Here is a 24386-nt window from a genome sequence, read left to right as displayed (position 1 = left end):
TCCCCTACACCTTCAGCCCTTGTCTTCCTATTTCACATTGTTAATTATGCCACTAGGATCTTAAGTACAATTATAGTTTTTCACACCAGAGAAACTATTCAGTATTTACAAGTGTCTTATGTATTTCACTTAAGAGCCTAGGAAACAATAATCTTTTAAAGCTGTAGAATAGAGTGAAGTGTACTTTAATGAGGAATCATGCAAAGTATGAGAACTTTTAGGAAATAATTAGAATACTTCCAGATGAAATTACTATCTGATATAGTGTTGATGATTTCAGAAAAGAAAAAGAAGTAAAAATATAACAAGTTTTTCCCACAAAAATACATTTTGATTCTCATCATATATGAAGATCCTTGGTGTTTACTATTAGTTATAATACTCTCAAGTATATTCTCAAATAGGAGTTTTTTTTAAAGCATCTAAATTACCACAAAAGTCAATGATAAATGATAAAGTAAAACAGTTGAATTGTTGTTCCTTACAAGTTGAGTATAATTACAAACACATATTTATCTGTGTGTGTGTTTGTGTGTATGAAACTCTTTGTGAGTCAGAAATAGTATTTTCAAAATAGAGTCACCGCTAGATATCAAAAGTTCAGTACTTCATATTTTTTTTAATTGAGAGAAAAATCACTGGATAAGAATCAGATGGTAGAAATAATAAAATTTAATAATGGTTTTATAGTTTTGAATCAAATTAAGGAACTTGCCACCACACACTATTAATTTCATGAATAAATATAACAAGCTACACAGAATGCCACTGGGCTCTTCTTTTATAAAGTACACTTACTAAAGAGATGATGCTAACATTGCTCTTTTGTAAACAATATTTACTGGATCAATATTCTTCTAGATGGTGTGTGTATGTGTACAGTTTAATAGTCTAGGTGTTACAAATGTAGAAGTCAACAAAACAGACATTTCCTTTCTGAATAAGCTCTTTCTGAGTATAGGATTAATTGCAGCTTTATATAATGACTCTCTAAATATGAAGGTTTAGTCCACTCACCTTGACAGAAAGGGTTGCTTCTAATAGAGGGTAGCATGTACAATGAATTACTCTGAGGTCAAAAACAGATGGTGGAGATAATGGATAGATTTCTGAGCAAAAATCTTGAATATTTTCCCTGATGAAAGCAACACTTGATTATTGATTATATAACAAATTTATACTCCTGCTTCATATAATCTATATTATTCCTTAATGATTATCAGACCAGAACATGCAATTATTCACTAATAAGAGTTCCTCAGCTATTTTAATTTTTCAACGTTATTAATAGCTACTAATGCGTGCCAGTAAGAGCTGGCCAGTAGGGGATTTTAGAAGTATTTAATGCTAAAGGTGACTCTTGCTTGTAGACATATAAATTGGTGCTTAAGTGTTAAATTCACAAGCTAGTTTTTAAAAGTTGACATTCAAAACTTAGATTTAATTACTCAGGATTGCTATAGCCTCAAATGTATTTTCTAACAATCTCACAGGATTATTAAAAGCCTGAAATGAAAAAAAAAAATCTGCAAAGAGAGAACACAGTTTTCAGAATGTAGGTTCAGCCAGCATTGGAATTAATCCACTTGTTAAGTTTTGTTTACACAGAGACACCTTGGTATCATGACACAGCACTAAGAAAAGGTTAGGTTTAATTTCAGGCCTTGATGCTTTTTGTTTTGCAATCTTAGGTTATTCAAAAGTCCCAGGCCCTATTCCCCATAGTTTCAATAGAAAGTTAAACAAATCATCACTCAAATTCAGACAGTTATTGATAGAATATGCTAGAAAAAGATAGTTAAGAATTGCAAGTAATAAAACAATTTAAAAATGATATATATTTTGTCTTCATTTTTTTCTTAATGTCTTAAAGAAACATTTCAAAGTTCAACCCACCTTCATTTTTGTCTTATTTAATCTTCCCTTTCTTTTTCATATTGTGTTTTTTTACCTTTTCATTTTTTTCCTTATTATGTATTGCATTGCTATCTACTAGCTTTCAGCTTAATATATCTTCTAAAATCTTACATCATGTTTTTTAAAATCAAAACACATGTAAACACATACACACATCTATATACATTTTATGAATTTACCACCATTCTTCTTCCTGTCACAGAAAACATCACACATTGAAACTGTAACTGTTGTAAAACTCATGCAATGTGATAAACTCTGTTTACCATATTTAACCTAATAGCTAATTTTTTCAAGTTATTTTTGTATGGTAAATATATATGCAAAATATTTATATGCATATATATTTAATAATAACAGTAAACTTACCAGGTTAAAGTGAGTTTATTTAACATGTATACTAAATAAAACAAATACTGAAATATCTCAAAATAGTGATTCCATAGTAGATTGCCTGAACATTATGTTCCTTATTTATACAGAAAATAACAAAAATTATAGCACCACTATTTTGACAAAATAAATTACAGACAATAATGAGACTTTTTATACTTAACACTTTAACGTGAGTTTTTATTTTTTACAAATGTACAATATGAATGTATACCTGAATTATTTAGTTCATATTTTTATTCCTTATATTTCCTTTTATACATAGTCATGATTTTAATTTTTCTAAGAACTGCTTTGTGAATAATAGTATAAAGTGATATCACTCATTATTTATAAATATACCATAGCAATAAATTCTGAAAATAATACTTTGTATTTTTATTAATATAAATTTAGAAGTTCTGAATTAAGTACTGACAATCACATTCTCTCTAGAGAACAATTAAAGTATGCTGTTACGTATTTATTAAATTTTAAGATTATATAAATATTTAGTAGTACCAACAACTTTCAGAAAAACATCAGGTACCATATATATGTTTTATTAATTAAAAACTGCAAATCCCTGCTCTGATTTATAGTGAGAACAAACAAGCCCTTTAGTTTAAAAGGTTTCATTCAAAAGTTCCCTGAATAGCAAAGTGTATGGTGAGCAATTTATCTCCCCAGAGACGATAAAAGGTTTATATGGTCCTTTGTGATTAGGATATCTGACTTCTAAGTGTCCCAGAAATACAGCTGGTAAGCCACTACTCGGATATTCATTGCTATAAAATAAGTACTATGATTTTTAAAAGAGAAAAAACTAAAATTGACTATTTTTACATTCAGACAAAATCTATTCAGATGGGATTAATATTACGTTTTCTGTCAGAAAGCATTTTATCTAAGCATATTGAATATTCTTTACTAAATCAGCACAAACACCCACAAGCGCAAAATCAAATTCCATATCTAGATTTTTACTTAAAATATTGTACACTGTTAGAGGAGGGAACATTGAGAAGATACAATAAGGAAGGAATAATTTTTACCAAGAATTTTTAAAATTCCTTAATACATGTTTTTGCTAATATGTGAACCTTGTAATTTTATTGACAATTTAGCTATTTACTGAGGAAAATATGAGAACCAAGACCTGTTATGTAAAGGTACAAGATCCCAATAATAAATGTAATTGTACTGTATACCTAAAATGTACCAGTAAACTCAATGAGGAAAAAAAAAGATTAGCACATACTAGTTTTTGTATATATACATACAGTTGTGTATATATATGTAGTTTTTGTATATACATATGTGTATATATGTATATATACATATATGTGTCTGTATGTATATATACATATAGATCGTAGCAGTACTTACATCTTATAAAATTAAACAAAGATAATTTATAGAATAATAATTTTGACAAGTGTGAAAAAATCATTTCCTTGTAATAATTGCATTAAAATTTGAAATTACAAGATACTTTTTAAAATTACCTTAACAAAATTTGAAAAAGTCCACATTATAAAAACATATATAATTAAATTTTATGATTTGTGTTGCAGTTATGAAAATCTCTGAGATAATTTAAATAGTGGTTTGCCTCTATCTTGCTATAGTTAAAATACAAATATTTTTGGCCTTAGAAATGATAGAAATTATTTCTCAAATATATGCTGATGAAATTGTTTAATTTTTATTCCCAAAATATTAATACCAAAAGTAGAAACACTGTGTTTGCAAATGATCTCTTTAATATACTTCATAATTACACAGTGTAATTTTTTTGAAAATTGCAATAATATGTCTATGAAAAACTTCCCAATATACAATGAATATTAAGTAACATAAAGATGAATAATAATTATGCTTTTGTAGGAAAGCAAAAAAAGAAACAAAGTATTTATATACATTCAATGTTTCTAATGGAATGTAGAGATATCTAACTTTAAAAGAGGCTTCATTTTGTAAGTAAATTTTTGTTTGTATTAATACTTTGTTTATATAGATAGATAGATATACAGTGTATCCTTGTGTTCATTATCTTAAATTTAGTGAATATTTAAAGTCATTTAATAAAGATCAGATGTTTTAAAATATTTTGAAGGCTAAGATGCATCAAATATGGTCGGTCTTATTGGGCAGGGGATTTAGCTCCATGCACTATGCCTTCCTTGCAAACACAGGATACTGAGTTCAATCCCCAGTACTGCAAAAAAAAAAAAAAGTCCTACTTAGCCAAATTGAATAAATTATTTGTAGTTAAATTTTATATGGTGGAATTAACCAGAAATTTCAAAAAACCCTCAAAATCTTTATTAAAAATAATAAATGATTCTTAATCCTATTTCTACGAAGTTGTAACTACAGGACTTAAGAAAATTATTCTCCTGGCCGGGGATTTTGCTCAGCGGTTCGGTGGCCTACCTTGCAAGCTCAAGGACCCGAGTTCAATCCCCGGTACCCCCCCCAAATAATTATTCTCCTGGATAGGTACCAGAAAAACTCTATGAACTTGTGACTCAATATAAAACAAAACTGAAGGACAATCTAATTAATGAAGTTTAACATCAAAATCCTCTACAAGATACTGGCAAACAGAGTACATCACCAAAAATCTAAAACATCGTCCGCTCAATATTGTACTCAAAATATTAGCCAAAGGATTCAGACAAGTAAAAGAAATAAAAGAAATAAGTTGAATTATCATTATTTTCTGACATTACTCTTTAGATAGAAGACCCCCAAAATATCTGAGAAGTAATAACTATATTGATCAATGCATCAGGATACAAAATCAAGACAGAAAATCAGTAGCATTTCTGTAAATAATAATGAGCTCTCTGAGAAAGAAATTTGGAATACTTAATAAAACACTGAACTTGCTGAAATAGAACATAAGTAAAACTCTTGAAGTCATAGGTGTCAGCAAAGAGTTTCTGAACAGAACACCCAAAAAAACACAAGAAAGAACATCAGCTAACAACAAATGCTATCATATTGAATTAAAAAGTTTATTTGCAGTAATGGAAACAAATATAACAATGAATATAAAACCAATAGAATGGGAAAATATTTTGCCAGAGCTATCATATTGAATTAAAAAGTTTATTTGCAGTAATGGAAACAAATATAACAATGAATATAAAACCAATAGAATGGGAAAATATTTTTTGCCAGCTACACCAAACTAAAAAAAAAAAAAATTAAAAAGATAGATCACACCTTCAAATAAAAGACAATTCAAAACATATACGACAGAAAGGAGACAATTCTAAAAAAAGAAAAATGAATAGACCAAAACACATGAAAAATATTCAACATCATCGTCCATCAGAGAAATGCAAATTAAAACATTGGGTTCTTATTCTATAAAGAATGGATATTGTCAAGAAATCAAATAACAAATGAAATCAAGGCTGTGGTGAAAAGCAGCCCTTCAGCACTGTTGGTATGAATGTAAACTAGTACCTGTACATCAACTATGAGAATTAGTGTGGAGATTTCTCAAAACAAAATCGAATAATAAAAACCCCATTTGACCAGCTAATATCCTACAAGTAATCATCCTAAAAGGTTTAAAGATGTCATATTATATGTACATGTTTACAGTAGCACAACTCATTTTGGGCACAGCCTATATGTCCATCTACAGATGAATGGATAAAGAAAATGTGGCATTTATAAACAATGGACTACTAATTTGCCATAAAGGATAAATTTGAGTCATTTGTAGGAAAATAGATGAATTTTGAAACCATAATGTCAATTTAGACATATAATTTAAATGCCCTAGGATTTCTCATATATGTGAGCATCAAAATATAAATGGATGGAAGAGAAAAATAAAAGCCAGATAAAAAGAAACAAAAAAAATTAAAAAAAAGAAGCAGAGATAAATCTTTTGCAAATAGGAAGGAGACCATAGATGGAGCAGGAATGCAAGCCTACTTAAAAAGAAATAAGATAGGTCCTATACACTTACCAAATACTCAGTATTTAAGTGGTCATTATACATCACAAACATTTACTAATAAAAAATAAATTAAACAATAAAATACCTTGGTAATGAATATTTCAGTTACTTTATATTAACACATTAGCTATTTGATAAAGCAATTATGTAGCATCGGGACATTTTTCTCCTATAGTATTTAGAAAGAAAAAAACATTTTGTTTTGTTTTTATTTAACAGCATATGCTATTTATGTCAGCTAATATCCTTTCACCTAAAGTGTTTACATTGAGACTTCTCCTCATTATAGGATGGATATGTGGTACAAAAATCATTGTGATTTTTGTTCCTGAAACAAAAAATATTTATGAATGAAAGTTTACTATGTCCTATCAATAATTTTTACTTATGTAAATACAAAGGACAGTCATATTTTACTATAGTACTGAATATTACCTACTTTGCATCATTACAAACATACAAAATTCTGCTGCAGTTTTTTTAAAAGTATTCCATATGAAAAACTCATTGTTTATAGTATATTAGAGAATCCTGAAACAACCACTGGCTATCTATTTAAAGTAACAGAATATTATTTTAACATAAATGAAAGGATTACATGAATATGAAAACAGCTTGATTTTTGAGTGTGAGAATAAAATTCTTCTAATCATCTAAGATGATAAAATTAACACAAGGCTCAGAAAAGTATGCTGAGGTGATACAGATTCTACTATTTGATGAAATTCCCAAGGAGGCAAAGAGTAACATTTTAAATCCATTATTAGAAGCAAATTAAGTTCATAAAGATAATCATTTAAAAGAGGTAAAAGCAAATTTCCCATATCTGTTAATCAAATACTGGGCAGCAAAATGCACTGTTTAAAGATAATAATAGTGATTTTAATTGTCAAAATTTCAATGCATTTCTACACTAATTATGTATTTTTGTCTTACTTTTACACTTTCACTCTTGTACTATCAAAATTTTCACCATCAAACAAGTAACCATAGCTTTACTTGGGGAGAAATATTTTAAATGAAAAAAAACCATACTATATTTGTGGAACCAAAAAAAAAAAAAGGTCAAATTAATTAATTTCTATTTCACAGTTTAAATGAAGATAGGAAAATGATGAAGTTCTGCTATTTGTAAGTATTTTAATTAATGAGGATAATGCTCTAACACATCAATTATAGTAGTCTACTACCACATAGACATTTATTTCTTCTATTTAAATTTGGTGATATGTTTTAGCAATTTTATAACATAAAAATAAGAAACAATATATATATTTTAAAACTATTATTTATGACCAAGAGTTCGATGTTTTGATTTCATTATAAATTATTCAGGGTTTCCAAATATTCTGTTAAGTAACAATTTGATATTAGACCAAAGTTTTTAAGTTAATTAGATGTGTAAGAAATTATATTCAAGTGAAATGTTTCAGATTGTAATTATTATTTTTAATTTCACAATTGCAATTTACTGTAGCTTAATATATGTTACATTTTTCACATTTTAAGTGCTTTGTCTTTAAAATATTTGTGTATTTCAACTGTGAATCAAGATACAAAGTTTAAGTCCAAAATAGCCTCCTCATTGAAAACCAAGCCTTTTCTTAAGCAAATAGAAAGGAAAACGTTTATCAGTATTCTATTTGATGAAAATCAAATAAAACATAATAGATATTTAGAAATCATCTGGCTTACTCCAAATGTTACTCCTTAACAATATGAACTTCTATTTTCTAGAATAATATTTATAAACTAGTATTTTCTGCAACTTTTTTTAGTATAAGGCCAGCATATTTCATCTTCAATTTCTTTTTGAAAAGTTGAGGGACTAATATTTTACAATTATTATTGAATTTACAACAAATTATCTTGTATATTAACTTTACAACATAGCTAAATACTTTAATTCTCACAGGAAAAGAAGTTTTTAAAATACTGACATTTACACAGATTGTGAGTTTTAAGATTCACCCAGATCTTCAGATTTACATAACAGCCATAGATCGAATAAAAATACCAGATTTAAAAAAATAAATCACATCTTTAATCTATGCTCCATCATCCAGTGGTTAGAAAATAATTTTTAAATTCTTTATATTTGAGAAATATTTAAACTATATATTTAAATAAAGACATTAACAAATAGGACTGTCATCTTTCACCTGAAAAATAGAAATTACTGTCATCCATCCACAATAATAATTATTCATCAGAATCAACAATATATTTGCAAATTAGAAAAGCTCTTTTGCATATGTACAAATCAGAACAGAATACAAAGTAAACTTCTGTAAAAACGAGAACAAAAGACAGGGATGGGAACATTGAAAAACAATTGTGAGGGTCAAGTTCTGTTATAGGGTTTCTGCCTTGGTATTTTGACTACATCTGAACAAATTATTAAGTTAACCATTCCAGTGACCTAGAAAAATTCTCTGTAATTTAGAAAGCAATAAACACAAATCAGAAAAGATAGCCCAGAATCTTTCTTGAAATTCATTGATTTATCCCTGTAAAATTTGAAAACTAAATCAAAAGTACTACTATAATAGCATTTCACACCAGAGAAACTATTCAGTATTTACACATGTGTGACTTATTTATTTCACTTAGAGGAGTATATCCTCAAAATGTATCCATTTTCCTATGAATGAATGTAATTTCCCATTCTTTATGGCTGAGTAGTATTCCATTTTATAGAAAAAGCACATCTTCTTTATCCAGTTTCTCTGGTGTGAAAAACTATAATAGTACATAAGATCCTAATTAGATAATTAAAAATGTGAAATAGGAAGAAAGGGGCTAAAGGTGTGGGGAAAGTGGGAAGGGTAGGGGAAATGGAATAAGGGAAAAGAAAAAAAATATGAGAAAAATGAAAAAATGGAAATAAAGTGTTTGTAAATGGGGAGGAGAGGAGGAGGTGAAGGGAGGACAAGGACAAGGGGAAAAAATGAGAGCCAAGACCTGTCATGTAAAGGTACAAGATCCCAATAATGAATGTAACTGTACTGTATACCTAAAATGTACCAATAAACTCAATTTTAAAAGAAGCACTACTAGAAGTGTTTTTTCTGTAGCATAGATTATGCGCTGAATTGTTTCCATCTAATTCCATATTGAACCTGAACCACCAGGACCTATCAATGTAATCTTAATTAGATATAAGGACTTCAAAGAAATAGGTAAATTAAGAAAAGTTATTTAAGATAATCCCTAAAGCCAGTTTGAACACATCATTGTAAAATGCAGGAAATTTGGGTGAAGAAAAACACACAGAAGAAAGATGTGGAGACCTGGGAAGATTACTTACAAACTAGCAGGGACTGAAGTCAACAGAAACTAAAGCAGAACATCAAATATTCCTTCCTACCTCTCTTAAAAAAGCAATCTTGTCAGCATCTTAATTTTGGACTTCTAGCCTCTGGAGTTGTGACGTGGATTTTTTCTTCCAAGCCACACAGTCAATATTTTGTTACAGTGATTCTAAGAAATGAATACATTACCTATATTTTTATTCTTTTCACAGGGTACAGGTGTGTTTCTCTGCCTGTTCTTCTGCCTCGAAAATATTGTATTAACAAGAAGCACAATCTCATTATTGATGCTGTCTGAGAGAAAATGATAGAGAACACATATAGGTCTCCCTTCTCTAAAAAGGAAGTTCCTCTTACTACATGCTTTATGAAATTTCTTTAGATATTTAGAAGGGTGAACAAAAAAGATAATTGGATGTAACCCTTTACAACTATTATAGTCTAAATTAGACTTAATGAAATGTATAATTACTTAAAAGAAAGACTTGCAAATTGTGGCCGATAGGTCACGATGACACTTGGCTGCCACTCTCACTACAGCCAATGTGGTGTTTTTTAGCTGAGTTCCTGTTTTTAATTATCAGCGAACAATGCTTTCTCTGCTAACACAGCACATCTGTCGTAGCTGCTGGGTCACAGCACCCTCACAACATCAGGATAGCATAGCCATGGCCAGCACTCAGCTAATCTCTTTCCCCCCATTTTGCATCCACCTTCCCCTCAACTCACCTAAGTCTGTCCCCATGAGTCCCCCTAACCTATCTATAAAAGACTCAGCTCAATCAAATGGACTAAGACTTTCCTTTGGGGTTACTGCAGAATGTCGCTACTGGAATTCCCAAATTCGGACTGGCCCTGTGTTCCTTTAGCAGGTCATTATCATTTAATATTCATACTGTATAAACAAGACTCTGGTTTTCCAAGTAGTAAGCACGATACTTATAAAGCAGAATCATTAACCATTTGTTCCATATGTACCTTTGCAGCATACACTATACAGTTTTGTGCCACTAACTGACCCACAAAGTGTCTATCTGGAGATCATGGACCTTCTCAATACAAAGGAATAGTTTATTTAAGCAGTCTCAATTCAACGACAACAACTCAATACAAAGTCAATGAAAGATATTTTCTTGTTTTTTACATTAATGCTAACTGAAAGAAAATATAAAAATTTAAACTTATGCTTCAGTAATTGTAAGGTGTCAATACTGGCTGAAAATAAAAGAATACTCCATTATAATGTGATTTTATACTCTGAAAAATCTGAACATTTAATTTTCTCCTCTGGAGCTCCAAAAGTTTCATCCTAACATGACACAAAGCAAATGTTTTTATTGAGTACACATTGATTATACAGCAAGATCTAAAGGATTTCTGAATATATTGTAGTATTCTTTAAGGGACAAAAAGAATGTACACCATGAAGAAAACTAATCCCCAACTGGTTTATAATGTTTTTGCCAGTAATTGCACTATACATTTAGCATCATATTTTACTATCAAAGTGTTAAACTACAAATAACTTACATTTTCCTTTCCTTAAGTCCATGGTATTATTTCAAGGTAAAGTATTCTTTTGCTATATTTTGAAGTATTATGCAGAGTAATAAAGACATTGATATCTACCAAGATATAAATGAACAACAACGCTGTCTTGAAATATCCACTTTTAAAATTTGATTTCAGTCTTCCATCCTGCTTATATGAATATGTTCAAGGTTGATTTTATTTGCTTATGATTTCATTCTTGATGTAAACAAGTCTAAAACTTTACTGTTAATGGTATGTGTTTCATGGAATGATGAAATTAAATATTAACTATAAGAAGGGATTATTTGTTCATACAAATATTATTAAAATTAAATAACTCACATAAATATTTCAAAATCTAGGTTATTTTCAAATCTTGAAATGTAGTGACAATAAATAGTATTTAAATTGTAACCAGGTTAGTGACATTTAAAGAAGGACTATTCTTTGCCAGTAAAACCTTGTATTTGGGCTGAATATCTGCACTGAGGTGATAAGAGTCATGGTTTCATTAGAGCGAGAAGTTCAGTAGATGTGGACAGGAGATCTTCTTTTGTGAGACAATGTCTCCTACCTATCATATCCAGGTTCAATATTTCTAGATCAGTTATGAGGGAAAACTTTTAAATTGAGTAAATTATTAGTTGACATTGTTTTCAATAGAAACACACTGTCATTGAATGTGTAAAGCCAATGGGGTGAGCCATAATGCAAGTAAAACTTGGATGATTGGATTAAAGATGGTGTGGAGGTTAGGGTGGGCCATCAAATTAATTGGCTTTGCGATCCTTCCAGTGTCCCTATTTCTGACTGTGTCTTATTGGTTCAGGGATAAATGCAATTAAGTTCAATGTCTTGTCTCTCGCACCTTCCTCCCTGCAGTCAATCCCCTGCTTTCTTTGTAACTGCCATGAGCTATGTATTTGTGCTCTGCAGTTTCTTTTCTGCCTTAGAGACTGATAGCCGTGGACTGTATCATCTGAAGCATGATTTAATTCAAACCTCTCCTCTTCTAAGTCGTGTCAGGTATTTTGTTCCAGCAATGAGAAAACTGACTAATATGGAGATGAAAAGCTTTCTTTCCCTCAATAAAATTTTCCTATTCTAAAAAAAAAAAAAAAAAAAAAAAATTAAAAATGGTTAATTCTGACACTTTTAAATGATTTAAAAAGACTTTATTCCGGACATATGATGGTTTATAAGGCCAGTGACAGCAATGAACACATGAAAGGATGAAAATTGCTAAGGAGAGGCACCAAGCGTAGGGAAAAAAATAATGAACTTATTTGGTAGGATTCCTGCTAAACAATAAGGATTAACTTAGAAACCAACATTTAAGCCTTAATAGAGAATAGGTCTCAGGAGTCTAAACAAAGTTTGCTTCAGCAAAGAGGTTTTATTAATGGGTGGAGAGAATTGAGAGTAAGTCCTAAAATAGTGCACATAATATTTATCACTTAATCAGTGACAGGTACTACCATTTTTATGATGAAGCTATGACTTTGAAATAAAATGGATATGTATAGCAAAAGTAATAACATATCAGTAAATAACTGAAGAGTTGAGAATTCCAAGGAAGTAGACGTTAATTCCACATTTAGTTCATCTTAAAGTCTAGGAATATTTCTAATTTATGGTTGAATTCATTGATAAATGTGTCCCTGTACATCACCTACATTAGATCCACAGGATAAATTATTTACTTGCCTTGTTTATTTTTGTATACTAGCTTTTTGTGTCTGAGATGGCCTCACTTTAGTAGAGGCCGATCTGAAGCTCCTTCTGTAAACTAGGAATGTGGTGCTCCAGTGATCCTTCTGTTTCAGCGTCCAAGTGCTGGGATTACAGCATGCATCACCACACCTGGCCCATGGAATGAATGCAATCAGGAAATGTTAGTCGTGGTAACACCTTAATTTAAGTTCCAGCATTTTACAACATGTATTTAATTTTATCTTAATATGAGAGAATAATTATTGCTGAATTTTCCAATATATTGGCCAGAATTGTAATTGTATTACTTATTTTTCTTATATAACTTCAATGTTTAAGATATTTCAATACTATCCTCCCTATGAAGAATTTTCTAGGAAAGGGAGGGAGGGAGAAGAAATAAAGTGGGAGGATGAGAATATGATGCACAAAGGCAATTGATTTACAAGTACTGGTTCCTTTGTAGATATTCTGAGTTGGCAGACCTTACTAGGTTTACCTGGTTCATCCTGAGAGGCAGATTTTCCAGTCCAAGCTTGAAGCAAAAATATTAGAGCATAATATTTAGTGATCATGCACCTGGGGGAATAAACATATCTAGTGAAAGTGATTTTAATACCAAAAAAGTGGTCGAGTCTAAATGTTCTAGGTTATTTTGAAGATAGGCTTTTTTAACCAAGTAAACGTTTATTTTATAAGGAATAATTTCTTGAGTCAAAATAAATATTCCTCTGTTTTTTAATGAATGATCTCTTTCCAAGATCGGTAGCTTTGAGACTGTAGCCAGTCATGATTTTTTCTGCGAACTTTTGAGGCACTTGCTCTGCACCAGGGGACTCTCTTACTGTTTAACCCAGAAGGCCATTCCCATTCAAGCCAAGGACTGTCCTTGCTCCTGTTGGTAGGTGCGGAACACAATCTGTTTTCTAGTTTCTGCTCTGTGTAGGCCATGGGGATGGGGATTCTGGTGGACTTTTGGACTTGATGTTGACAATCAGGAGGTCTGGTTTCTCCCTTCTCCCCCCAGGTGTACTCTCCTTGCAGAATCAGGGCATTTGGATAGGCCTTACCTCTGCTGCTCCGTGTCAAGGCCAAGCACAATATAGACCCAGCTTGGTGTGGATGGATGGTCTCACCTTTTGGTCAGGAGTGGATCATGGGAATGGCACACAGGTCTGCCCGCCTGCATCAGGGGAAGGACACCAGTGGTACAATGCAGGCCTGTCTGTTCTGTTCTCCTACTTGCTTCCACCCTGGGAGCAATGCCTTAAATCTGGGATGGACTTTCTGGTTCGCATCGGGGGAGGGATGCACGGGGTCTGCTGTGGACCCATCTGCTCTCTTCCTTGTGCAGGATTTCCAAGGGGTGCCGAGGCTTCTGTTTTCATTTCTTTTTACATTAAAGTCATCATATTTTATCTTCCTGTCACACCTCTTAAAACTTTATGTAATATTTTTGACAACATGTTTGTGTTTGATTTGAAATTAGACAAGTTTCATAGGTTCAGAGCAAAGTCATTGAATATACACAAACTCTGCGTTTTTTTAAGTTGCTGCTTCTATTCCCACATGTCAGTTATAATCTTTGAGTTACTGAGAATGAGTTTGATTTAACTTTCATAGCCTTCCAAGTTCCATAACTGCTCATCTTGTAAACACATTCCTCAAATAAATATGTTATTTAGATTTTATTTTGTACTTATTTCATTTTTATTTCATATGTATATTGTAATTCCAAATAGCTCACATATTCTAAAATAATCATAACAAAATATATAAAATGCTTCTATAAAACATGTTTCAATCCAAAAATTTTAACTGATATTAATATAATTGATATTGCCTATGAATGTTCTTCCAAGTTTTCAAAATTATACCCCTGATGTATAATGGTATAAATTCAACAATTTCATTTTCCATTTTATTCAAAGTGAAGTTTAAGAAATGCCCCATAATGTTTCCTTCTTCAAATCTTCTAGAAAAAAAGTAGATTTTTTTCTTACCCTACATATATAGTATATTGTTTGAAATGTTTCTTCAAGGTCTCTTGTAGAGAGCATAGGAAGATATTTGAATAATTTTTCTTTCTGTTTACCTATCAAATCTTTTTATGTTAAACCAAGACAGTGAAATCATATGAATATGTTCAAGATTTAAATATAATTTTCAATCCAGAGCAATTGTGAGTTATTTTGTAGTATTTTTAATGCACACAAATTAATTTTGTATGTGAGCAGAAACTAAAAATGGTACAAAAAATCATTTAATTTATTCAATTACAGGTGCAGTTTCTGAATTGGATACTTGATAAGTCATTGATATAAATGCTTACTTTCTTTGGTGTCAAATAGAGGTAAATTTTTGAAATACAGAATGATCTTTGTGCTTAGTTGTTCAAATGAATTTAATGTATATTTTAGAGTGATTACATCATGTTACTTCACATGGAAAACTAAAAATGTTCAACTCTTTTACATTTATCCTATTAGAAAACTGTATTTATGCTACTTTGCTTTGTGACAAGACAAATCTGGCTGCTTTGCACAACAGAATATTAAGAAAGGTGACTGTGCACATTTATCTGGGTCCAGTACTTAAAGAAGTGAAAGCTGTGCGTCACCTAGAATAATTTGCTCACTAGTTACATTCCCTTTGAGAGTTCAGTCACCATACCGCAAGAAGTAAAAGTAATTCCACAAGTGATCATAGGTGATTGGCAGACCACAGCGGAAGAGGTACTGCACAGTAATAACCATCCAATAGCCACTGTGTATGTCAGTCTGCTTCAGTTTCCATCTCTGAAAAACTTTCAAATGACTCAAGTATCTAACCACAAATGTATGATGTAACCCAAGGGAGAACACAATGGCTTCCTTCAGTGAATCTATAACACAATAAAGTAGAATAAGTTATTGCTAAAAGGTGCTGGAATTTTTTTGGGATTTGCTAACTGAAGTAGTCATCCCAAATGTCTTTTTCATATTTTAAATTTTCCAGTTAGAGTCTGCAATACACAGTTGGAGTTGGTAAAATAATTAAATATAACACAATAAAACATAATATGGGAAGTGGTTTTTACTTCCCTATGTAATTTTAATTCTAGTGGGTCCTGGGACAAAATTTATTATGCCATACATCAATTTTCCAAGTGTGAGCAATTTGTTTCTACTGATTTAATTCTGGAAAATAGCCAAAACCAGTTGATCTTTTCTCAAATTCATCTTTAGTATTAACAGTATGATTTCCCAGGAGATTCTCACATGGCTCATTAGAAACAGAGGTGTGCAGCAGAATATTAGAGGAGAGCTACCAGATAATGCAAGTATTTTGAAACAAGAAAGACAAATATAACCAGGTAAGAGAAGCAACATGAAGAAAATGTTCATTAGATCAAACACCAGGGATGTTGAGAAAGGGAAGTATCCAGCAAGTGTAACATCTGAGATTTTTTTCTCACATCCTGAGGGAAAGTGACAATGCCATAGATGTCAGACTTGTGGTATAAACTTTATTATGTTCTCTCCCTCCCACCTGAAACAGGAAAGCCAGCACTGGAATAACTGCAGTTAGAGCCCCAGAGAAGCTGTTGCCTGAACCTGGAGAAACATAGAGGCAAAAGAGAGAGCCAAAAGCACTAAAACAGATGATTCTCCCTTTCCCATCCTGCAGCTAAATACCAGGTAACTCTGTGCCCCTCCGCATCCCACCCACACTCTAAACTTCAGTGTTGGCAAGGGAAGACCGCCACCCTAAGGAGAGAGCAAGTGAATGCATGAGACATGGGGAGGAAAGCTTGGTAGAGAAGAGACTGAACAGAGAAAGTGTGCTGCTTTTGTTCTCTCAAAAAACAGGGATATTTGAGTAAGTGTGACATCTGGGCTGCCACCCATCATGCACTTCTGGCTAGAATGAAATCATAGGTGCCACAGAATCTGTTGGTGGACAGTGACAGACTGCATCCTGGAAGATGTAAGGGAGAAAGTGAGATTCAGCAGAGCCAAACCAAACAAGGATCTCTATTATTGTCTTCTTAAACAGTGAGGAAATCAGAGATAGTGTGAAACTGCTCATCATTAAATATCCCAAATTAGGAAAATAAATCCTCTGCTCAGCTAGAGGACTTAACTACATTCTGTTCATTGAAGATTGGAACTCTCAGAATTTACTCAGTTGGGGACATGCATAGAGAGACAGAGAAAACATTTCTAGCAATAAACTAAGCAAAAGACCTCTGGGGAACAACACACACATAAAATGTAAAAATTTCCCTGAAGTAAAGAAAACAAAATGGGAGGTTCTGAGTAAAAGTTGACAGAAAACTAAATGTTGTACAGAGAAACTACAAAGAGAGTAAAAAGACAGCACACAATGAGGGAAAAATTTTATCAGCTGTTCTTCAGAGAAAGATTTACTATCTGGAATATATAAAGAACTGAAAAAAATCATACCTTTCAATTTAAAGACCCAATTCAAAAATGGGAATCAGAAATGAACAGATATTTCTCTAAGAAGTAGAAATACCAAATAGTTTCCCTGGTGTGAAAAAGTAAAAATGTAAATAAGGTTCAAAGATATAACTGAGAGTGTAAACCGGGAAGAAAACGGTTAAAGGGGAAGTGGGAAGGGGAGGAAGAAGGAAATAATGGAAAATTAAAACTGTGAAAAAAATGAAAAAATGGAAACCAAGTCTTTGTAAATAGGGAAAGGTGAAAGGGATGAAGGGAGGGCAGGGGTACGAGGGAAAAAAGAACCAAGACCTGTCATGTAAAGGTACAAGATCCCAATGATAAATGTAACTGCATTGTTTGCTTTAAATTTACTAATAAACTTAATAAAAAAAGAAGTAGAAGTAGCAAATAAACATGAAAAAAATGTTCAACATCACTTGTCATTGCAGAGACACAAATAAAAACAACACCTGGATTCTCCCTCTCTTCAGAAAGAATGGCTGCTATCAAGAAATCAACAAATAATAAATTCTGGAGGTGTTGTGGGGAGAAAGGAACCCATCTCCACTGTTGGTGGGAGTGCAGACTGGTACAACCATTGCGAAAATCACTATGGAGATACCTCAAAGAACCAGGATGAGAGGGCCCATTTGACCCAGCTATTCTCCTGCTGGGTATCCTCTCAAAAGAATCAAAGAATCACACCACAGTGAACTAGGTGCATCCATAATTATAACAGCACAATTTGTCATAGCCAAAACTTGGTAACAGCCCAATTGATCATCGACTAAAGTTTGCATAAAGATTTAAAAAAAAATAAAATAAAGTTCTACTAAGCCATAAATAATGAGAACTACAGAGATTTATAGCTAAATGGATGTACATTGTGGTCATACTCTTAAGTGGAATAAACAGGACACACATATGTAAATGCCAAATAGTTTACCTGGTGCGACAGCTGAATGTGTACACAAGGATCAAAATGCATAAAGGATAATGTGAAATAGGAAAAAATGGTTCAAAAGGACAAGAAAGTGGGAGAGGTAGGGAAGGAAAGAAGGGAAAGCAATAAATATGAGAAAAGGAAAAAACTGAAACAAAGTATTTGTAAATACTTTGAGGAGAGACTGGAGGGATTAAAGCCAGGGCTGGTTAATGGGGAAAAATAAGAACCAAGATATATCATGTAAATGTATAAATTCCCAATGATAAGTGCCATCATATCGTATACCTAAAATATAACAATAAATTTAACGGATTAAAAAAAAACTAGGTGTTGTGCAAATAGCACCACAAAAATGACCTTAACAGATACCTATGGAATATTTTACCCTATTATAGCAGAATACACAGTTTTCTTAGAAGCACCTAGAACTTCCTCAATAATTAACCACAAATTAGCCCATGAAACTTACTTAAATATATACAAAATAATTCAAAGTTTCCATGGCTTTTACATAATGCACTGAAACTACTAATCAGTGGCAAAGTATACCACAGAAATTTTACAAATGGTTTGACATTAAATAGCATTATCTGAATTAATGAATGGTTTACAGAAAATGTCAAGGAAGAAACTGAATAATTTCTAGAATAAAATGATACATGCAGTACAACATACCAGTACCTATGGGCCATGATTAAAGCATTCTTATGAAAGAAGTATATTATTGGGAAGGCTTATATTTAAAAAATTAATTGAGCACAATAAATAACCTAATAAAGCACCTAAAAAATTATAAAAGCAAGAATACTCTAATGATCAACTTAGTACAAGGAAGGGAATCATAATCAGCAGAAATTAATGAAATTGAGACTGAAAAAAAGATAATATAAAGAATCATTGACCCAAAGAACTGGTTGTTTAATTAACAAAAAAAGAAAATTCCTTAGCCAAACTTACCAAAAGTAGGAAAAGAAAGAATGCAATTCTAATAAATGCAATTAGAAATTTAAAAAAGGCAAAATCACAACAAACAATGCCAAAATCTGGAACCAAGAAATATAAAACTCTGAAGAGTGAAATTACAAATAAAGAAACTAAGATAGTAAAAAAATCCCACCCCCCAAAAAACAAAGACCAGGGGTCAAAATATTCATGTCTGAGTTATACAAGAATTTAAAAGAAGATCTAATTCTAATATAAAACAATATCATGAACTTCAATTTTTCCACAGTTCTGTTCATAAACCAAATTGAGCTAGAACTGAATCAAATTTCCTCATAAGGTCAGCAGTGTACATAACCATTAGTAAAACCAAGAGGCAAATTTATCATGGGAAGTTAGAACTACTCCAAAGCTGATTTAAAAAAAAGACAATGATTAAGGAAAACATAATAAAATACTACAGGCCAATATTTTAATGACTATATAAGCAAAAATCCTCAGCAAGATACTTTCAATCAGAAAGGGACAAATCATCAAAAATATTCCATTACATGACTAAATAAACTTTATCTTAGTGCTTTGAGAATGGTTTATAATGTGAAAATCAATAAATGTAATACACCACATAAACAGAAGGACAAACATTACATGATCTTTTAACAGATGCAGAAAAAGCCTCTTACAATATCCCACATATGTTGATGACAAAAATCTGATAAAAGCCAAAAAGGACAATGCTATGATCATATTAAATGAGAAAAAACTAAACACTTTCCCTCTAACAATAAAAATCAAGACAAGGATGTCCACTGATTCTGTTCAACAAAATACTCAATCATTAACTAGATAGATAATGCAAGAGTGAGAAATAAAAAAGATATGTATAGGAAAGTAAGAGGTCAAACTATCATTTATTATAGATGACACGATTGTGTATATAGATGATTCAAAAGTTTTCACCAGAATACTATTAGAATTAATGACTAAATTTTAAAATGTAATAGGATACAGAATCAATACACAAAAATCAATAGTGTTTCTGTATAGTAAAAATGAACCCATTAATGAGAAATTCAGAAAAAATACTATTCACAATACCTTGAAGAAAAGTAAATACTTAAGAATTCTAACCAAAGAAACAAACATTCTAATGTAAACAATGAAAACTATTACACATGGAAAGTGAGATTAAAGAAAACATCTGAAAATTGAAAAATATCCCATTTTCCTTGATAGAACCAATATTGTCAAATGCTGCATAGTACCAAAAATAATATCTAAAGTTAATGCAACCCCAAACCATGTGCTAACAATATAACACACAGAATTTGAGAAAACAAATGTTAAATTTATATAGAAGCACAAGAGACTTAGAGTAACAAAAGCAACAATTTGTAAGGAAAGAAGAGGAAATATCACAGTCCCAAATTTCAAATTACATGGCAAAGCTACTCTGCAAAAAAAAAAAAAAAAAATTATAAAAAAAAAAAAAAAAAAAAGTTATCTAGATAAAAACAGATGTGGATCAATGAAATAGAGTAAAAGGAAGAGAAACAACCTTAGATCCCTTAATCCATCTGATCTTTGACAAAGAGGTCAAAAGCATATATTGAAGAAAAATAGTCTCTTTAGCAAATGTTTCTGGGAAAACAGGTTACACACACATGCAATAGTTTGATTTATAACCATATCTATTACCATTCACCAAAATAAGATAAAAATGGATCAGACATAGGTATTAAAATAGAAACATTTAGTCTGCTGGAAAGTGAAAAAGATAAATCTCTTAAGATACATGTATAGATAAGACACTTCTGAACAGAATCTCAGTTGCACAATAAATAACCCCAAGAATCAACAAATGATATAAAATTAAATAATTCTGAACAGTGAAGGCAAAAACCAATAGATCTAAGAGATGAACAGGATGTAAAAAAAAAACTACCAACTACTCCTAATATCTAGAATTTTAAATTACTGGAAAAAAATTCAGACCTCTTAAAAGATTCAGTCACATTATGATCAACTGAGGTGAATAGATACTTGTCACAAGAAGTACAAATGACCAATGAATACATGACAAATATTCATCATTTTGGACCATTAGAAAAATGCAAATTAAACCAACATTGAGCTTTCTTTCTTCAGAAAGAATAGTTACCATTAAGAAATCAGACAATAACATGTGCTAATGAGGCTGTGGGGGAAAATAAACCCACCTATACTGTTGGTAGAAAGAAATGAATGCAATTAATATGAGAAAAAGAAAAAATGCAAACAAAGTCTTTGTAGATAGGGAGGGGTGAAGGGGTTGAAGGGAGGACAAAGGCCTGGGGGGGGAATAAGAACCAAGATGGATTATGTAAAGGTGCACAGGTCCAATGATTAATGTAATTATATTGTATACCTTAAATGTACCAATAAAATTAATATGAAAAAAGATGAAACAACATGTTCTGAGACCAAAAGGCAGGAGTGAAATTGGAGGGGTCGAGGGACAGAGGAAAAAAAAATGTAAACTAATATAATTAGTATGAACTCTGAATGGGATTTCTTCAAAAACTGGAACTATTTAATTTGACCTAGCTATTTCCCTTCTACCTGTCTTCCTGAAAGACTTAAATATATCACATGGCAGTGATACAGACATCACAATGTTTAAGCAGCACAACTTCTAACAACTGAATCATGGAAATAGCCAAATACATATAAATACATGAATGAACAAAGCAAATGTGGGATTTGTATATAGTGGAGTACCATTCTGCCATAAAAATAATAAATTAGAGTCCTCTGTAGGAAAAAGGTACAGTTTGATGTTATTTCTTATGTGTAATGTTACATGAAATAAATCAGCAAGACAGGCTTAAATAGAATAGCTTCACTTGTGTGAGAAACCAAAAGTTCAAATCATTTTAAAATGACAATAAATGATAAACAAGAGGAAATAAGGAGGTAGATCTCTTGTAAATGAGAATGGGATTTACAGATAGGGAGAAGGGAAGTGAAAATAAATAAAATATATTATGCACCTGTACCAACTCTCCATGAGGAATGTAAGCATCATTTACACAGAAGGTGTTCGTAAAGCAATTAGAAATACAAAAATGTATAATTTCTAAATTTAAAGAGAAAAGATACACTTTCCCTTGGATTCTATCCATTGGATTATACAACTGTACTTCAAACTCTTTTCTATCATCATACTGTATCTTCAACCCTTTTCATAGAACATTTAGATGATTGAATTTGCCTCTTCTAACAATTCCTTGTAGTTAATTTCCTCTGTACATGGATCATTTTCTTTCAATATTGAGTTCATAAGAATCTGATCTTTTTTTGTTACCTTTAAAGTTTCACCACAAGTGAAAGAAAGATCTTGCAAAGATCTTCAAATCCACATCTTCTAACAGCACATATCATTTAGTCACTGCTTTTGTTTCTGTGACTTTTTCCCTCAGCTGTGAACATTACCAGAGACCATCTCCATTTCAGATAGGAGGTGGGAATTTGATGTGGAAATGTTCTTTGGTTTTCAGTGTCCCTACATGGTGAGCAAAAGCCTGCAATTAGGGCACTGTGGGCAAAGAATCATCACACCTTGAACCACAGAATATGTCAATCGTGTGGCCCTTCAGAGTATCTGATAGGTGCCTCTGTCATGCTGTACCTGTCAAAATTTGGAAGATTAATTCAGGCAATTTTGAAATATTTGTTCACTGATTTGTGGGAAATAGAATACTACAATTTATTCTCCATATTAATATGGACTGTATTTACAACTCTTTAATCTTGCATAAATTAAGAATTTGTGTACCTGTAAAAAAGCATATTTTTTGGAAATGACAAGAACACAACCTTCTATTGTGCTGTAAAATATCTATCATAATTCTCATTTCTTTCCGCAGCAGATGTCAATGTTTACAAGTTATGTTTTTAAATTTTAGGCCTGGTGATTTAGTTTTATCATTTCTAAAAGGGAAAACCTCACTAATGTATCCACTAATGAATATTTGTTGAAATATATGCAATTTAATCCACTGGCCAACAGTGGGAAGCAATTGAATGTTCAACACTTTGCTGATTCTTGCAGGTTATATAATTTTAATACAAAACTTTGCCTTTTTCATAAATATTTTTGTAATCTTATTGATTATAAAAGGTATGCATGATGAGCTGCACAGCAACAGTTATACCAATATCAACAACCAGATGATGAGAAATATACAAAATATTTTATGTTGTGATAATAAATAAATGAACTAGAAAATAAACTAGAATATAATGCATTCTGTATGATACAGGAATGTGAGGATAAATGGATAGTTAAAGAAATCTAAATATTCAGAAGGGACTAGCCGTATGAGAAGCATGAAGAAGCACATTACATAAGCTTTACCCATGTGATAAAACACATACTATACAGTGAGGTAGGGTGTAGTGTGAATAAAAGAATATTTTGGAAGTTTCATAAACAGAAAGAAATTCAATAATATGATAGTTATATTTCACAAGCAAATAGTAACAGTACATTTGGGGTAATTGTGGTAGATTAACTAATGTTCAACGTATAACATATAGCTGAATTGAATCAGCATGGTTTGGGTATGGAAGACCCAGCTGTGGATTGTCACCAATGGCATAAGAAGATAACTGGAGGGGAAGATCATAGGCTGTTGATTTTCTAAGAGAAGCTTGCTGTGGTTTGTTTTCCTGGTGTGAACTTGGCTGTTCCTGCTGGAGGAGCATCTGAGGTCCTCATTATTGCTGAGAATAGCTGCTGTTCTTGTCGGGGAACTCTGATCTTCACCATGAGTGTCACCTCCTTGCTCCTATGTAGATACTTCAGCCTGGTGGCACAAATAATTAACCCCACTGGTGTAGGTTTTCTGCTTTCCACCATTAGCCTTTGGCCTTCTGGGTATAGATCCTCATTACTGACAAACGTGAAACCTTGCCATGGGCTCTAGACTACTGGTTGAACTCATGGAAGACATTGCCTTGGCCTTTAGGCCATCAGCTAGATTTGAGTGGGATTTTTTGGGTGTTTAGATCTATTTTACTTCTTTGATTTCACTTTTTGAGTGACTATTATAAATTAATCCTATAAATGATATGCCATGCATTAAATCTATTTCTTTGTAAACCCTGAGTACAACAAAAGTGGTACCACTAATAGAGTCATTGGTGTGATGTTGCCTGTCCACGTAGCA

The sequence above is a fragment of the Fukomys damarensis genome, unplaced genomic scaffold (genome assembly GCF_012274545.1).
Source record: "Fukomys damarensis isolate Sample0158 unplaced genomic scaffold, DMR_v1.0_HiC HiC_scaffold_24, whole genome shotgun sequence".
In the NCBI taxonomy this organism is placed as follows: domain Eukaryota; kingdom Metazoa; phylum Chordata; class Mammalia; order Rodentia; family Bathyergidae; genus Fukomys; species Fukomys damarensis.
Note: the sequence above shows the minus strand (reverse complement) of the source record.